Raw genomic sequence first — 12,336 nt, forward strand, 5'->3', positions numbered from 1 at the left:
TTCTTGAGATCGAATAATTCCGAACTTGGTGAAACTTTCATGAGTAACTTGATAAATGGAGATAGATGTGATCGAGAAATAGAAATTTTCACTGAGCACCCGAGATTAGGATAAATCTCCTAACATAACGCGAAATTGACACCTGGGGTGTCACAGCCTTCCCCCCTTAAAAAGAATCTCGTCCCGAGATTCGAATGAGGATTTTCAAGGGTGGAGAAGCATGTAACTCCCAGACTGAACATAGATGCAAATTCATGAGAGGGTATCTGACAAGATACTGGAGATAGATTTGGACAAAATATCGTGACATATTGAGACAAAATGCAGCGATCCCTCTGAGATAATATCCACAAAAGATAGCACATCAGTATAGTCTCGTAATGGATCACAACTATTAACCATGATACCAGCGCGTGTCGAGCAGCTCAACCATGTGTGCACCATAGTAGGCTCTCGGTTTCGTCGCGGCACCATGAGTTGTTAGCCATAATACCATTACCAAACGCAACCAATGAGAAGTCGATATAGCACATATAGATGGAGCCCATGAGAATATGGCTCAGAAAATAAGAATGTGACCAGAGTTGAAGCAGAGGCTGCTGACAAAAAGAGCATCACCTGAGAATTTTCTTCAACTCAGAGAACTATTTTATGATCAATACGGAGATTATTAGCCAAAGATTGATACGATATTTAATATGAGGAGGAACCAACCATGAAATCAAGATGGATGAGCTTTTAGAGACATGAGAGAACCAAGGACAACAATCAAATCCATTGAACCAAATGGATATGCCATTTAGAGATAAGTTGATAAAACAAGCGTCATGACCCTCGGAGAAGGGGGTATGAGAATGACCAGAAATGAGAGATTTTAAGCAAATCAACATCCGATACTTGAGAACGTTATAGCAGATAACCAGAGAATAGGGCAGAATCATTAAGGGAGTCGGAGATTTGGATGATAAGGCCACAACATGATTCACAAAGGTAAAGGTTCACCAGATCCAGGTGAAAAGAGAGGTCATCAACCTAGATGGCTTCTGGGTTGAGCAGAAGAGAATTTAATGAGGATTTTTGGGACAAGGTTTTCAAAAAGAAATTGAGGTTGGACATGGTTTGCGTGAATAGACAATAAACCATTTTTTTTGACACAACAAGTGCACAAGGAGACTAGGGTTGGTCTAAAGGTCAAGTTGTGGTGGTCTATAAGCTGTGCAAGTGTAAATTCAAGTGTAAAACACTCAAGGGTCAGAAAATACCAACACAAGCATGTGATTTGATTTTTTAAGGGTTTCACTTGCTAACCACTAGGTTGTTTAAAGTGGGGGGTCTTTTTTTATGGGCCAAACAAGCAACATTTTTTTTATTGGCAAAAAGGGTTAAACAATTGCAATACCACCTAGATAGCAAGACAAGAGAAACACATGACACGACCTAACAAGACTTACCATGACACACAGGATAAGACATTTCTAACATAGAGTACATCACATTATTCACAAGTTTTTATTATTGGAATAAAGGTGAGAGAAGCATGTTGATGCGCAAGAGACAATTATAATGCGACAATCATGATGCATGCTCATTCTAGTCGTCTTCTCAGACCTAACTAATTTTTCGGGTGCTTCTACAGCATCCGTTCTAATAGTAGTAGTAGCCTTTATGGCCTATATAAATATAGCCACCTAGCTACCCATCTATTTCCTAAGGCTTCACGTCCTAGGTCTATCCTTATCGTCCTAACGATCTATCCAACATTGGTTGCTAAGCAAGTTTTACTTTTAGAAAAGGTTGGTAATCATGACTTATTGACTTCTCTGTGATGGTATTCGCTCCGATACCAGCTGTGGCGGAACCGCCCGAATTATTCCAGCTTAAGTGCCCAAGTCGCACCCATAAGGGCAGCAACACACTTAAACAGGAATAACCCGTCAGTCCCTCGGATCTAGTCCGATAAAGCCACTTACCAGGATCGAATACCACTAGCTCACACGAAGGTGAGGCACAGAGAAATACAATAAAAACATAATACCACAAATTTAATAAGTATCATTAGTGATTACATTATCGGAGTTTCAGAAATAATAACCATAAATTTTAATGCAGCGGAAATAACTAACGGAGAAGAAACGAGTAACATGGCGAAGCCTGGCCACGCTACTCCTCCGGGTCCTCTCCTGCGGAAGCAGTAACCCACTCGACCATCTATCCCGGTGGCAGGGATGGAGGCCAAGTCACACCAGCAACCATATCAAGGAGGTACCTGCAAAAATTGTGCCACAAGCAAGGCTGAGTATACTAATACTCAGCTAGACTTACCCGGTGTGAGGAGTCTACTCCTCTACCTCTAGACATGCAGCTGTTTGGCTGAGGGGTTTGGTTGCCAAAAGCACTAGCTGAGTCTAAAAACAAGTTTTAGCTTTTCAAGTTTTAGTAAGATCCTTTTAAGACTAGATGAGTACCTAGCTAGTCATACATGGTATCAAACATTTTATCAATCAACATCTTTTGCCAAGTCAACACATTTCCACTTGTTACTCAATGTAGCAGCATGGATCAAGCAGTCTCATTAGCTGCGAGAAGCAGACGATTCGAATCGAGTTTTTAAACCTTGCAAGGTAAACCTAAACACACGATATGTAGGGGCACTCCGTCCCCACACACATCAACCGTCCCCATCGATTCCCCGTCAGCAGATCAGGGCTCACCGCCTTGGCGTACAATGCCTCACTGACCCCGACTGGCCGTCGTGCAGTGACCGCACTTGTACCCACCATAACCGGAATGGGAGACCTCGTCTCAGGTCGCGTGAGGGGATATGTCCACTGCCAGGTTCACTCAGGTACTAGGCTTACCGATTTACCATATTTCTCGGCATATGTTTAGTACGTTCAAACGCTTGACTCACGGTACCACACCATAATCCTTATTCCAATTTCCGTCTCGGAGACGACGCATCCCCATGGACCGTCGTCAACAGACCATCATCATTATGATATCAAAATGGATACAATCAATTCCTGACCTCGCGCGAGTGCTAGAAAAATCACTCGACTTCTACCGAGATCCCTAATTAGCAAAGCAGCTACTCGACCTAGCATACTAGTATCCATCTCAAAGGTATCCTGAGTTCATGCAACTAGGGTTTCAGGCAACTCCTACACTTAAGTGCACAGTACAAGCCTACAAACATTAAGTGCAGTAAAATAGCATATATAACGGTTATGCATAAAACCGGGGCTTGCCTTTAATTTAACACTTAGATAGTGTTTGCTGGGGTAGGTACTCGCTTGGCGAGTATCTACTGGTTATGTCCAGTCTTCAGGTCGTCCACCAACGGCATCTTGTGGTTGACACCACACCACTTGCACGATCGTCATCTCTCGGTCCTAAATGAGATGCAGGATGCATATGTATGAATATGAAGAAATATATCACAAGATAATCCCAAAATGGACGGTAGAGAACTAAACATTAAATTGTAAGACACCACGACAACTGTACGCAAGCACTAGTTATCTATACGTCATCGGGCATACGTAGTCAATCATCACTGGAAAACAACAAACACTTCCTATAATTATCTATTGCAAACACGACATCATAAGTACAAGCATTCGCCACGTTCACTTTTATCATTCATTAGTTACTTATTATTAAACTAGTTAAGTACACATAATTTACGAGGACTTACATATAGACAGACTTAGTTAAGAAGGAATAATTGCTTAATCGGGTTTTACAATCATTCACAACCTTCTACTGCAAGCATACACCTAGAGAACACACATGAGGAGATATTTTATTCACAATTACAAATTGTACTACTTTAATGATGTTGGTTACTTAGTATTATTAGCAGAAAGGCAAAGACAAGACATTATCATTTTGTTTCTCCGAACATATAACTGCATTGCTAAGTGTTGATTAAGCTAAGCTACTTATTAGACCTCAACAAAATTAGTTCACTAACTTAGTGAGACATGTACTACTTACTTAAATATAACCCCAATTATATTGGTCACTATCATTATTACTCATGTTCAATTTAAAACACAAATAAGCAAGCAGTCACTCAAGGCAACACAATAGAGTAGAGCAATCCATCAAACATAACAAAATTAGGACAGCAGCACAACAGTTGCTTGTTTCAGTCATAACTCTTCAAATATTAATCCAAACATAGCAAACTAGGACCTTCTGGAAAGCTTAGAAGGTGCTCTATAACTTTGGTATTGTCATCACAAGGTGACTAGACACTTAACAAGGTTAAATAGTGCTAACACAACAACTTTGTCCAGATTTGGATAGATTCAGACTTGCAACTTCAAAAATTCACAACTAAAGATTCAGACATCCAAATAAATTGATCCTAGACTTTATGGAAAGATAATAAAATTGTCTACATATAATTTATAAATATCTCAAGGTGATTCAATATTTAACTAAGGACAAAAGACACTAGAAGACATTGCTATCCAAAACTGGACAGATTCAGTCTTCCTACTTTAAACATCCATAACTTAATCTTCAGACCACCAAAAAGAGTGATCCAAGACTTTTTGGAAAGCTTGGCAAAAGCACTACATAACTTTTATAATCACCAAGAAGTGATTCCAGGTTTAATCAAATCAAACATTACAGTTTTTGAAATCTGTTCTGACAGTGGACAGAACAGAGCAACCGTTTTGTAAAATTCATAACTCTTAAACTATTAGGCCTATGCTTATGAAAGTTTCACACAAGCAAGATAAGAAAAACATCTACAACTTTCTTATAACGACCATGAACATATTGTAACATTAACTTAAGCAAACAATTCAATCTCTGAAATCTGTACAGAAATTGGACAGATTCAGTTACTGAATTTGCGAAAAGCACAACTTCTAAACGATCAGACTTATGTCTGTCAACCTTTAACACAAGTAAGTTAATAAAGTTATCTACAACTTTCTTGTGACCACTAATAACTGATTTCAACATTAACTTAAGTAACCATTGCAATCTCTGAAATTTGTTCAGAATTTAGACAGATTCAGTTAATGATATTGTGAAAGACATAACTTCTAAACCATCAATTCTTAGCTCATGAATTTTTAGGACGAGCTAGATACACAAGTTAACTACAATTTTTATATAGCATATATCTACAGAAAGTATACTTTACTAGATTACTCACACAACCAAAACTATACACGCATGAATTTCAGTTTGCTAGCACAAGAGCACTTAACTAAATCACCAAGCAAACTCATAGAGAGATACTATCACCAATTTCTGAAGTTAAAATCATTATGGCCTAGTTGTAAAGTTTCAATTTATATGAAGACACTTAAACATTTCAAGAAACATGCACGCCTTTGTTTACTTCTAATTTGTCTCTAATTCTTCTTATAATTATAAAATGGTTGTTATTTTAGCACCATATGAAAGTACCTAATTTGGAGCTGGAATTTTTATGAGGCAAAGGTAATAACTATTTATGACTAATGTATAAATTTCACATGCCCAGGTTTTATATTTTATTTACTACAAAAATAACAAACTGTTAATGCAATAAAGATTGTGAGAGCAAGTTAATTCTAAAATTAATTATTTTCTGTGGATGCATGACCACATTGAGTTTTCTTAGGCTACTATAATACCATTCAAGGACAGTAGAACACTATTTTCCATTTTTGCATCTATACATTATTTTTAAATCATTTAAAACTACTTAAGGTGCATTAAACAAGTTAAATAACTAACTTAATCATACATGCACAACAATTCATAAAATATTTACCAGTCACCAAGCATCACAACAAGAGTCTTCTGTAAAAATTTGAATCCATTTGGAGCACTAGAGCTACAGATCTAAAAATAACAAGCAAAACAATAATCTTTTTCCTATTTAACATGTTTAAATTAACACACTAAGAAAACAGTGAACAACCTACAAGTTTTATATTTTTTTTAGATGTAGTATGACATTATCTAACTAACAAAACAAGTTTCACCATTTTTGGATTTTTATAAATAAAAATATGGAGAGAAGCAAGTTCATTTATTCTCTAAACCAGTTTTTAAATACGAATTTCTACAGAAAAACTTTTCTACTAAAACATACCAACATATAGATCCAATAGTTAGAGCATTTCATAAGGAAGCCAACAAAACAAGTTTCACGATTTTAGGAGCTCTAAAACTCGAGATATGAATTTTTGAACACAACACAAAAATCTGCAACTTGTGCACTCACATCTCGCCTCGGGCCCACTTGTCATAGACTCAGGGGTCTTCTTCTACCTTGGACTTCCCGAACGTGAGGTGTGTTTGCTGCAGGTTTGAGGGCTCCATGGCCATGGGAAGGGATCCTCGCTGCTGCCATGGGAGAAAAGAAGAGAGGGATGGCTCCACAGCAGCGCACCAAGGAGAGCCCGAGCAGAGGGGGAGAGATGGCGTGGGGGAAGAGAAGGGAGAGGGCAAGGGCTGCCATTTATAGAGCCAAGCTCTGGACATGTCAGCTAGCTGCAGCAGGTGGCAGGTGCTACAGTGACATCTTTGGGCGACGTGTTTTGGCAGTTTCTGCTTGGAATCGGATCTTGGTTGCTGCACAAAATATCTTCCTTGATCTATACTCTACAATTGTTGTACAGGACTTGAGATGATTCGGGCACTGGTTAGAGAGTTATAGATCCACGAAAACTGGTTTGTCAGTGGGTTAGAACTCAGTGGAAACTCGTGAAAACTGAATGTCAAAGCATGTCAAACGGAATCGGATGAATGCCATCTTTTAATATGTTGTGCCCCTTTTAGTTATTAACAACTTTTATATTTGGGAAAACTTGAGTTGTTCAACAAAAATTTGGGAACGCGAGACGTCAACACGAACGACACTGATTCCAGACTTAGAATAATTCGAATTCTGAAATCATATTTTTTATTCTGTCTTGATGGCACTGTATGAGATACTTAGAGGTTGAATCAAGGCTTGGTTTAAATATAATATTTGTTGTATAACACAGGTTCTACAACTTTTATTAAAGGTCAAACCTCATATCTTGAATATAAATTAAAGTTTCACCTTTGTCAAGGTAGCATCATTATAAGGCTTCAAATTATATTTTTAAGGCAATCGGGGTATTTTCTCGATATTTTATTGGCATTTTCTCTACATGAACCCTTAATAACTTTTGTTGTAGAGTTAATATAGAGTTGTTTGAGCAAGATTTCAAGGCTTGGTTGAATTTCAAAATTTGCACATGTTCAAACGAGAAGTTTCAAGCAAGTATATGATTTATGTTTTGATGTGAGCATTTGGTTCAAACTTTGAGAAATCTTTAGAATACACTTGATAGATAGAGATGAATGATGATATAGAGATAAGAAGTTGATTTGCATAAGAATTAATTAGAGATTGGCACAACAGAGATTCCGCTGGAGAATGCGGATTCGGACTATGTATTTGGACATAGACCGAATATCGAGAAAGCGGATTCAGACACCGATTGGATAACGTAACAACTATCGAGAGTCCGAATAAATGAGTCTGGACGAGAGTTGCGAGACGAGATTGACTTTCGAATTTGCGTTTGCTTTAAGAAACAAAAAGTTTTAACAGGCTCGAAATTTGGATGTTCTTGAGATCGAATAATTCCGAACTTGGTGAAACTTTCATGAGTAACTTGATAAATGGAGATAGATGTGATCGAGAAATAGAAATTTTCACTGAGCACCCGAGATTAGGATAAATCTCCTGACATAACGCGAAATTGACACCTGGGGTGTCACAACGGTCGGCTTCGCCAAAGAAGGAAAGAAATCCGCACCGGACAGTGTCCGGTGGTGCACCGGACTGTCCGGTGCGCCAGGCGACAGAAGGCAAGAATTGCCTTCCTGGAATGCTCTCAACGGCTCCTAGCTGCCTTGGGGCTATAAAAGGGACCCCTAGGCGCATGGAGGAGTACACCAAGCATTCTCTAAGCATTCCTAAGCACCAAGACTCCAATTCCGCGCATTCGATTCTTTGTGATAGCAACTAGAGCTCCATTTGAGTATAGAACTCTTTGAGTTGTGTTGAGAGCTCGTGTTGTGACTTGTGTGCGTGTTGTTGCTCTGATTTTTGTCTTGTGTGCGTTGCTCATCCCATCCTTACTTCTGTGCTTCTTTGTGATAATCAAAGTGTAAGGGCGAGAGGCTCCAAGTTGTGGAGATTCCTCGCAAGCGGGATATAGTAAAGTGAAAGCAAAACACCGTGGTATTCAAGTGGGTCTTTGGACCGCTTGAAAGGGGTTGAGTGCAACCCTCGTCCATTGGGACGCCACAACGTGGAGTAGGCAAGTGTTGGACTTGGCCGAACCACAGGATAAACCACTGTGCCATCTCTATGTTGATCTCTTTGTGGTTATTGTGTTTTGCAAGAACTCCTCTCTAGCCACTTGGCTTTATTGTGCTAACTCCTAATCAAGTTTTGTGGCATTAAGTTTCAAGTTTTTACAGGATCACCTATTCACCCCCCTCTAGGTGCTCTCACATAGCCGAAGCTTTCTCATCGCATTCTCAAGCAAAGCATCATTTTGATCTAGCTTTGTCATAAGAAGGAGCTTCATCAAATCTATAAAAATCATCAACATTCGTAAGAACTGCAAGGAATTCGACACCTGATGGCTAGAGTACGTTCAACTGCTAGGGTGACCCATGACGGAGAGGAGACCGAAGCCACAGAGACTGCCCCGATCTCTGAAGTGATGAAACAATCGGGACTGGTTGTGACAGAGGGAGCTGCTGACAAAGGCGCATCTGCTGCCAAAGCTGAATATGCTGACATTGAAGAAGATATTGTTGATGAAGAAGAGGAAGATTATAACACTCTCATGCTAGCCAAACCCAGCCACTTGGACTTTGGAAAATCTACCGTTTCTGAGGCTGATATGCCCATGTTGATAAAGCTAGGCTACTTCGAAGAAGCTAATTCGCTTCGCCAGGGAAGAAACCACTCCGACACCGGAAAATGAGGAGGTGGTAGTTTTCAGGAGTTTCTTCAGAGCGGGACTGAGGTTTCCATTGAACAAAATGATTGGGGAAGTTTTGGAAAATTATGTAATCTATCTTCATCAGCTGACTCCTAATGCTATCGTTAGGCTCAGCGTCTACATCTGGGCACTCCGAAGCCAAGCAATAGACCCGAATGCCGAAGCTTTTTGCCGAGTGCATGAGCTTCATTATCAGACGAAGGCCAGAGAAGATGGACTTCATGAGAATTTTGGTTGTTACAACTTCGCTTATCGCAAAGATATGAAGTCTCCGGTGGTTAGTTATCGCACCAAGTGGCCAACCGGTTGGAAAAATGAGTGGTTCTATGTGAAGGCCGATGAGAGGAAGAGGGAGAAGCTCAAGACGCTAGTACTAAGCCCGTAGAGCTTAAGCTTCGGGTTGACTAGGCCCCTGTGCCGCATGTCGTCGGGGTCACCGTGCCAAGAAGTTGTGGCAGAATTTTGGGTGGTAGCCGAGCAGATCAACACCAGAGATCTAGTCCAAGAATATCTGGCCTATAAGGTGTTTCTGACGCTGAGTGAATGGCACATGCCGAAGCTAAAGGGGACCAAGGAAAAGAATGAACTTGTGTGACTGCCTTATCGGTTCAAATTTGAGAAACAATTCAAAGGGCCAAGCCAAGAATGGTTAGAAATGATAGAAACTATGTGCAACAAAATTTTGGGTAATTACACTAAAAAAGAAGATCAACTGATGACTGCAGCCTTCGGCACCCGACCAAAACGAAGGTTAAATCGGGTGATGGATGTCCTGAACTTTGAATATCCTGACTATGAGCGATTGAACAAGGGTGCCGAAGGGCAAAAGAGAAAAAGAATTGTTAGTGTTCTAAGCAGACAAGCTGCTAGAATGGTGAAAGAAGATGAAGAAATTCTCTGAAAAAGAGAAAATCTAGTCCTGAGTCGAAGGTGGCTGCTCCAAAGAAGAGGAAGGCTGCGGCTCCGAAGCCAAAGACAATTGAGATAGAGGAAGAAACTCCTTCAATACCTTCTACTGCTGACATAGAAGAAATTCTAAAGATAATGACTGAATCCTTACCTATCAAGCTAAGTCCACTAGGGCCGCATCTGACGAAGCTTTTATAGAAGAAGAAGGAGCCTTCGGCAGCGAAGAAGTCTGTTGGGCCAAAAAGGCGGAGGATTATTACTGTAATTGAGGCTATTGAAGAAACGCCACCGCCGGCCTCAGCGTCAAAGATAACACCTGCTGTCGAAGTTGTTATAGCTACCGAAGTTGCTCCCACCGAAGCTACAACTGTCGAAGCTGCAACGGTCGCAAATACAAATCTGGAAAGCACATTTTCTGATATTGATAAAATGCTGTTGAATATGGTCGTGGAAGAAACTGCTGCAGCTGCCGAAGAAACCCTGGCCACAGTGCCTGGAAAAGGGAAGGAGATCACCGAAGATACTTTGGATGAAAAGGACTTCAATTTTCAAAATATAATTGGTCAAAAGTTATCTAAGGCTGAGAAAGAGGAGCTGAGAGATTATGCTATATCTTGTGGCTACCAGCCAGGAGTGTTGCTCTTCGGCGGTATTGATGAAGAAAGCTTAGGATGCCTCCGAGACCGAACTGGAGCAAAGGTTATCAGTACTCTGTCAAAGAGTGTTGGTTTCCCAAAGCTCGAAGCTGACATCAGTCGCTACCGACGACAACATATCGTCGGTAGTTTATTCTATTCTAATTTCAAGGTAAATTTTTTTCCTTTGGCTTTTCATTGTTTTACGATGAAGGTTATTTTGCATAGAGTATGCTATTAAGTAAAGCCTTGAGGATGCAACAAGACCTCGAGGATAAGAATACTGAGGTTATAATTGAAGGCTTGGGAAGGAAAATTAAAGATCATGAAGCTGCTCTTGAGAAGAAAGATTTTGTTTTTCAGACGATGGAGGGTTCACTGACAGAAGCCCAAGCCGAGATCGCCAGATTAAACAGTGAATTACTCTTGAAATCAGAAAATTTCGAGCAAGAAAAGAAGAATCTCGATACGAAGCTTAAAGCCGAAGTCGAAAAGAATTCAAATTTGCAGAAATCATTGAAGGAGCTTCAGGATAAATGTCTAGACTTCGGCAACCGATGTGTGCAACGGCTGAAGCAGGTCTTCAACTCAGTTGGAGCCAGTTCTGAGAAATTTGAACCTTCGGTTGAAGACCTGCCAGGCACCTTCGAACATATTGAGGGCGAAGTTGATGCACTTGACGAAGTTATAGCTGGGCATGGTGACTTCTGTGCTCTTCTAGCTTCTCGGGGCACAGCTGTTGCTTTCATGAAAACTGGTTGCACGCATGGGAAGGTCATCAATAGACCTAACTTCAGCTTATCACCAGCAGATTTAACTGATATCCCCAGCCTGGCCCGAAGCATAGGAAATAGATTCATAACACAAATCTGGACGAAGGGTGGGCGAAACTTAGCTGGTGACGAAGCTCGAAGACACCTCAAGCTGGTAATAAACTCATACCTGGTGCTTACCTTCTCCTTGAGACTTGAGTTTACCTTATAACGCTTTGTTATGTACAGGATGACGAAGCCGAAGAGCAATGATTCGAAGCTTGGCGGATAGTGATGAAGTGATGAAGCTGAAGACACTTCTGTGAAAAAGCTCTAGAGAAATTTTTGAATTAACCTTGTAAAAAATACTGTAATTTAGGAATCAAATGCTACTCTGTAAATTTGTCCATACCTTGTAATATCTTTTTACCTTTCCATCCATGTATGAACTGCTTTGATGTGGACAAAACTTGTATTTTTTGAGCCGAAGGCGAAAAACACCTTCCCTTCTTTTCGTACACAACAAAGCATAAATCTGCTTCTTTTTGCTCTCGCCGAAGTCTTGTCATTAAAGCCAAAGCAACCGTCTGTACTTCTATGATATGATGATGATCCTACGAATGTCTAAATGAATGTGTATGAATGCAATGAATGATGTGATGTATTGTGCAAATGAATGTCCAAACACACGCTTACGAAGCCACATCCAGACTCTGCATTCCCTTAGGAACGACTGAAATCTCTTTGCCGTTTATTTTTTGGCTTCACCTCTTATTTTTCGGTGTAAGTTCTGCATCCCCTTAGGAACGTCTTTTGAACTTCTTCGCCTTCTATTTCGGCGGTATAAGTTCTGCATCCCCTTAGGAACGTCTTTTGAACTTCTTCGCCTTATATTTCGGCGGTATTTGGCTATGCATTCCCTTAGGAACAACTTTTGAGCAGAAAACTTACGCTGCGCTCCCTTAGGAACGACTTTTTGTAGCTTCGTCGTGCTCCGCATCCCCTTGGGGTAGGGATGAAAGT

The sequence above is a fragment of the Zea mays genome, chromosome 2, assembly GCF_902167145.1.
Source record: "Zea mays cultivar B73 chromosome 2, Zm-B73-REFERENCE-NAM-5.0, whole genome shotgun sequence".
Lineage (NCBI taxonomy): Eukaryota > Viridiplantae > Streptophyta > Magnoliopsida > Poales > Poaceae > Zea > Zea mays.